We start from the raw sequence: 7,242 nt of genomic DNA on the forward strand, positions 1-7,242 counted from the left end.
GAATGTTTGTAGTTGTCCAATGTCATGGTGATTATTAAAAGCTGAAAAGCTGTGGTGAAGACTGACATGAGTGAATGTGTCTATTTGAGCTTAGTGTATGGTCTGCAATCAACAAATGTTTGAGGAATCACATTATTTAAAATGGTTAATAAGGAAAAATTAAAGATCACTTGAAAATTAAAGGAAATTTAGAGTTTCAGCAAAGGCAATTCATAGAGAACTTTCATTATAGAGTTGCTTGATTCTTATAAAACAGTTTCTTTATTTCAGACACACACACACACACACACACACACACACACACACACACACAGAGAGAGAGAGACAGAGAGAGAGACACAGAGAGAGAGAGAGACAGAGGGAGTGAGAGAGATTGAGAGAGGAAGGCAGAGAGAAAACAGGCACTCCAGGGTTTCTAGCCACTGCAAACTCCACATGTAATCACCACCTAGTACATCTGGCTTTATGTGAGTTAGCGGGGAACTGAACCTGGGTCCTTAGGCTTTGCCGGCAAGTGCCTTAACCACTGAGCAATCTCTCCAGCTCTGAGCTGGTCAATTCTTATAAACTACAAGTACATTGTTGCATGTTTCATCTTTCACAATATGCTTCTACTATAATTGGAAAACATGATAGCATTCATGTCATCACTGTGTGAGAGCAGTTGGTAACATGATGGTGTCTGTGTTCTAACTGCAGGAAAGCAGAGAGCAGCAGCAGGTCTCTTGTGGAGGATGAAGCTAGATTCCCTCATCCAGGGTGGAAATATTTTAATGCAGAGAGAGAGAGAGAAAGGAGCAACTTAACATTTCATATGAGCAAGTCCAATGTCCTTCTGCCCAGTGTTTTCTCTTTCCTCCTCTGTCAGTATTTAAATAAGCTGTAGGAGAGAATCTTGTTGAACCTAGAACTACCACTGACCCATGCCACCCGAGTCATATGTGAGAAGATTTTTGTCCTTGGCCTCATGTGCTTTCCAAACCTCCCTTCTAGGCAACATTCCCAAAGCCATGCATTTCTTTTGTTTCCAACTCCCTTGTGTTTAAAATTCAGAACTGACATCCTTAGGGAGACATGCCCACAAGCATTTCTTCTTATGTGGGGTCACAGTACCGCCAGGAGCTCCCCTGACCTACGCTGCTTTCCTCCTGGGTCAGCTAAGTGTGCTCAAAGAGATGCCTGTTCCCTTCAGTGCTAAGGGTTTTTTTTTTTTTTTAATTGTATAATAATCCAAAGAAGGAGAAAGAGGCTGGGGTTTCTCCAACTCTCTGAACAGAGCTAGAGTAAGAACTGAAAAGCAGTCATGAAGGTTCTTGCTTTTAGAAAACTGAGGTGATAACACCTGCTGAGCATGGTGGCACAGGCCTTTAAAGCCCAGCACTGGGGTGGCAGAGGTAGGAGGACCACCGTGAGTTCAAGACCAGGTTATCCCAGGCTAGAGCAAGATTCTACCTCAAAAAAACAAAACTTAAAACAAACAAACAAACACCACCTCACACTTGCCCCCCAGCATGTCAGCTCAGTCCCTCCCTCTGCTTCAGATGACTCCTACATCATTGGCTTTGGTTCCATGGAGATCCTGGGTGGACCTCTTGCCTCCACAGAAGCTTCCTCCCCAGCATCCTGGTATTCCCAGCTCCAGAAAGTCAGCAGAAGTGCAGCAGATTCTCTTCAGATACTAAGGAGTTTTCATTTGTCCTTGAAAAATGTTCTTTGCTTCAATTCAAGGGGGACCCACATCTCCAGAAGAGTGCAGTGGCCCCAAAGAAAATGAGATATGAGAACTTTTAAGACTGTGTTCAGGCACACACTGCAGAACCCTGGTGGGAGGCTTCCCGAGATCCACCACCTTCAGCGCTGCTCTTTCTTCATAAAACCATCTTGACTTTTCTCTTCCCAGGGCATGCCATTCCAGCCTAATTCTCCTCTGGCTTTCTCCTTTCTCAAACAGAACAGCAGCTCCCCCACTCTGAACGCGGTCATCTGGGACCTCCACAGTGATTTCAGTAGGCCCTCTATGAGCCTTCTCCTAGAGACCTCACATTCAGCCATGATCATGCGCTGTGACAGCTGAACAGAGAGCAGAGAAACACCTGCCGAAGCAAACACCTCCATCCTGCTAGGACCACTCAGAAGTCATGACTGCCTGTCACACCTTTTAAGGGTGATTCACGCTCTCTTCTTTGAACGCATAAGGCTTGTACCTTGAGCATGAGTCATGTTTGAACGCTGCAACAGCACAAGGAAATGTCCCTTGAGCTTGGTGTTAGACTAGATTTAGGATGGACTAGGTTTAACCATCTCTGAGCTTCAGAGTAGATGGGTGATTCTTATTTTCTTACCACATGTCTTAGACTGTGGGCATCACTAAAAGAAGCTATACCAGACCTCCTCGTTTGAAAACTAGGATCTGGAAGGACCCACTGATTATACAAAATATTTCCTGAAGCCTTGAATTTGCATTGGAGGCATGCTTAAAATAACTCCATGTTAAAAAAACAAAAAAAAAAAACTTCATGCTAAAAAAAACCTCCACGATTTTCTTTATTTCTTGACCGCTGTATTGTTTTTCTCTTCCTCACACCCATCTCCTGGCAGAATAATGACAAAGACTGCTCTAACACAGTCACGAGTAAAGCCTGCTAAAAGAAAAGGGAAGCGAGTTCACTACGGAGCAGGGGGGTGCTATCCTTACTGCACAAATTCTGGAAGCAAAACTAGAGACTGAGCCTTCTCCACGGGGCATTCCATATTAAGACCTCAGGGTCTGCTTTCCAGAGGAAGGAGGGTTCCTGAAGTTGGAGACAGTCTTTGGTCAGTGAGGCTAGAGTCTCCTCATGGACAAGCAGCATCACTTTTTCAGAGTTTGCATGCTGCCCCCTGCTGGCCTGTAGGTACCAGAGTGTCAGCACACCAAATGTGCATTCAATCTCACACCTGGGTGTCATGTACTTGTGAACACGCAGACATGTATGTTGAACATATTCAGGACATCCCATCAAAAGTTTATCTTCGAAGCTCATCAGAGGAAACGAATGCATTTTCCTTTGGTTCTTGCACTTATACTGAAAGATTCCCATGGTCACACTACCTGCCTACATCTTTGTTGCTTCAGCCTTCCCATTCTCCACACTCTTAACTATATCGGGGCTTTAGGTCTCACCAAGGGCTCCCCCAAGAGCTGCTCCTGTGGATGTGCTGGCCACTCAAGGGTGCCTTCCCTAAGAGAAACAATGGCAGTGGAAAATATGCCAAAGTTGGGAGTCACTGCTGCAAGGAATGGTCTGAGGACCACACATTAGCTTAATATAGGATCAAAAATAGTTTTGTACATGATTATATAGCATACACACACACACACACACACACACACACACACACACACACACATATGGACAAGTAAGGGTACTATTACATGATGGGAAGAGAAACCATTGTAGGTCACCACAGGTCAAATTTAATACTGCATGTCTTCTACTTCGAGGTACTTTATATATTGTTCTTCTGGGAGACTTGTCATAAGCCTAATCAACACTGGGTACATTTTCCCTAGTTGAGGTAACTCATTGCTAGTCTCCTAGCAACCTGAAGTAACCAAATGCCAGTTCAAACATACAACCTGGTGTTCCTGCTGTCGCAGCTCTCGACCTGCTCTACCCTGGGCTGTGTCTGAGATGTTGTGGTCTCTCCCTGTCTGTCCTTGTCCCAGGCAGGCCAGTATTCTCCTTATCACTAAGACCCTGGGATACAGACTCAGGCTTGAAGGCCTTCCTTTGCATCTGGAAAGGGTCAAATGCACAACTTGAGGGAAACTACAGCTCTGGTCATAATAAGATTTATAAAGAGTAAGCATCTGATTACCTTTCTGTGTAAAGAAGTAACAGTGCAAACAATGTGTAATGTACCTGTAACTACAATCCTAGGAAAACCATCAGTGTCTCAGTCTACACAAACAGATATACTCAGTCTCTCACCCATTCAGTCGAAACTACCATGCCCAACATAGTCTGGCAGTTTGAATGGCAAGAAGGAAGTGGGTTACAGAAGATTGACAAATGCCCATATTAAGCAAAACTTGTTACTGCAAATAGAATTGAGTTGGGTCCACTGATTTACATTTATTTGGCTAGCGAACATTTGACAGTATCCTTAGTGATGGAAATGGAGAAAAATATTCATCTACAAAGTTAAAATGCTCTCTCCTAAATATTCACTTAGCACATCTATTCTTTGTCATGGTTTAAGAGAAAGCAAGGGGAGAAGAAACAGAAAATACCTTGCTAACTCATTCACATTAGTCAACAGGCAAAAATGTGACATTTTCATATCTCTGTAGTAGAGCTACGCAAGCATTCTTCTTAGTGACGAAAGAACACATTCATCTGATAAAAATAAATGGGTCAACATCAATTCTCCATGGTGATATGCAAAACGAATACCTTTCTTATAACTTCCTTATCTTGCTTGGCCAAGCACAAGTCTGGGGATAAGGAAGGCTTTGAAACTCAGGTACCGTTGGCAGGGGAGGGGAGCTGACTGTAAATTATCAATGAATGGTTTGCATATGAGCTCCGAGGCACTCAACCAGAAGAGAGGCGTTCAGATCCCGTGCTTGACTGTGCCTGCACCTGCTGCCTGATTGAACTGGAACCCCAGTCTATAGGCTGGGCTCCGCTACAAGCAAAGAGCACTTCTTACGGATTCTGAGCAGCTGAGCCAGGCTAGTCCTGTATCTGAACCTTCCTTCACTTTCCCTGGCTCTCCCCGGAAGACTGAACTGATTAAGCAATGTTACTTTAATCATAAGTAACCAACATGGGAAAAATTACATAACCATCCTCAAAATTCTGAATCAAATATGGTGAAATCCTAGGAAAATAATTATGTTTTCCTCCTACAAAACGTCTACCTCAAAAATCAAAGGAACAATGAAACAGACAAAAATCTATCAATTTCAGGATCAAATACAACTAAAGTAACATTTCTTTATAAATTTTATATTTACTCCATAGTTCTCCAATTCATATAATTTTTCTTTAAATAGGGTCTGTTTAAAAAAAAATGTAGCTCAGGCTGGCCTTGAACTCATGATAATCCTGCCCCAGCCTTGTAAGTGCTGTGATCAATTTATCTTTCTAACCTAATACAGGAGCTGGGAATTCATTCTATGGGGCAGGGGTGGGAGCAAAATACAAATGTGTTTTTACCTCATAAGAGAAGGTAACAATAAGCGAGTGCTCAGTCAGTCACATCCTAAACATCTACCTCCCTTCCGCCTTTCCTCCCGCAATCCTCCACGCTTTACAGCATCCCACTCACTGGCTTAGTCCACTTTGGTCTTAGGTTTCAGAAATCATAGCCATGCCCCCCCATCGAGGTGGCTTCGCTGCTCTAGGGAGCAGTTCACAGGGATAGGTAGATGGGGAGGGTTCAAAGAGTGTCTTCTGAACGCACAGAGGATGCTCGCGTTCCTGTGGGTCACCACTATAATGGAGGTCACCAAAGGTGGCCCCCTCCCCATGGCCACATGCAGGTAACTGATGTCACTTAAAAGGAAGAGATCAGGGTCAAGTTTAAAAGGTCTGCGTTTCACACCTACACACACAGAATGCAATATAGGTGCCTCCACCTTGCGGCAGCTGGCCCGACCCCCGGGTGACTGTCCCTGGGGAGGAGGGAGGGCGTCTTCTGTTCACACGAGGTGCACCCCCCCCTCCTCGTGCAGGGAGAAGTCAGAAACCTGCGTGTGTCAGGTCAGGCGTGACACGCTGCGTACCTGCAACGACGTGATGCAAGCCTCGTCCTTCTGTCTCCCTGCCCCTGTCCTCTCTCTCTGTCTCTCTCTCTCTCTCTCTGGGTGGCCCGGTCCGCAGCGGGGTGGGTGCCGGGTGCCGGCCGGGCGCAGCGGCTCCGGGAGGGCGGGAGGGAAGGAGGGAAGGAGGGAGGGAGGGAGGGAAGGAGGGAGGGCGGCCGGGGAGGGAGCGGAGCCCGCGGCGGACCGTGCCCCGGAGGAGCGCGCTGGAGGCGGAGCGCGCCGCCCGCGGCGTCCCGGGCCGGCCGAGGTGGAAGGAGCCGGAGACAGCTCTGAGTCCTCCGGGCGCGGCGGCGTGGGGATATTATCGCAGGCTGGGGTTTCTATTGGCTCCCAACCCCAAACAAATCACACCAGCCACCGCCCCCCACCCCCGCCCCTTCCCTGGTGCACTCAGCGCTGGTTTCTCATCTGACACACGCACGCGCGCGCGCGCACACACACACACACCAGACACACACACACTCGCAGTGTTTCTCTTTCCCTCTTTCCAGCCCGGTGGATTTACAACCTTGTGGTCGGCTCTAACATTTTATTTTTTAGCAGACTTCCAAGCCAAACCTTGTTTATGTAGAGAAGGGTTCCCATCCCCTTAACCCGCAAAACCCACTCATTCTCTTCCGATCTTGCTCCTTTTTCAGGATGATAATGTCAAGAATGTAGACACACACACACACACACACACACACACACACACACACAGTCCTTTTGTTTTGAATAACTTGAGGCCAGTGAAATTAAAAGCAAGCTGAGCCCAATAACTTAAGTGAGAGTTTAACTAATAATAAAAATCTTGATTGAATTCAGGGTGAAACAGTGCTTGGGTTTATTTTATGTTCCAAATAGCGCTTTGGTCATTACTGCTCTTATTTTTTGTTTATTGAATGCAGAGGTTTCTAATACGAGTCGGGCAGCTCAGTCTGCAGGGAGTTTGGAACAACGGCAGCGCTGATTCTTGGGCTCCTGGGCATCTTCTGTGAGCCCAACACAGACGTGCTTAACTTCGTTGCATGAACATCTTAGCACTGAGACTTGGGGCCACTCAAAAAGCAAGACCTGGGCTGGAGAGGTGGCTGAGCGGTTAAGCGCTCACCTGTGAAGCCTAAGGACCCCGGTTCGAGGCTCGGTTCCCCAGGTCCCACGTTAACCAGATGCACAAGGGGGCGCAGACGTCTGGAGTTCGTTTGCAGAGGCTGGAAGCCCTGGCGCGCCCATTCTCTCTCTCTCTCGCTTTCTTTCTCTGCCCCCTTCTCTCTTTCTGTCGCTCTAAAATAAATAAATAATTTTAAAAAAGGACTTTCCTTAAAAAAAAAAAAAAAGGCAAGACCTGCCAGACTCCTGGATAAAACTTATCATAGGTGTATCAGTAGAGTTAAACTTTTACCTCCTTGATGGAGAAAAGGCCCATAAAAAAAAATAAATAAAAAATA

At 46.1% G+C, this 7,242-nt stretch overlaps 1 protein-coding gene across 1 annotated transcript in view; it reads right to left on the reverse strand.

Annotated features, from left to right (window-relative positions):
- The window catches only part of Grem2 (gremlin 2, DAN family BMP antagonist), a 100,429-nt gene extending 94,513 nt beyond the window's left edge, over nucleotides 1–5,916 (reverse strand). The window contains exon 1 of the mRNA XM_004653441.2: nucleotides 5,777–5,916. The gene's annotated coding sequence lies outside the window, so the exon portion shown is untranslated. The remainder of the gene's footprint in view (nucleotides 1–5,776) is intronic.
- Between the last annotated feature and the right edge of the window lie 1,326 nt (nucleotides 5,917–7,242).

This window comes from Jaculus jaculus, chromosome 1 (assembly GCF_020740685.1).
Source record: "Jaculus jaculus isolate mJacJac1 chromosome 1, mJacJac1.mat.Y.cur, whole genome shotgun sequence".
NCBI lineage: Eukaryota > Metazoa > Chordata > Mammalia > Rodentia > Dipodidae > Jaculus > Jaculus jaculus.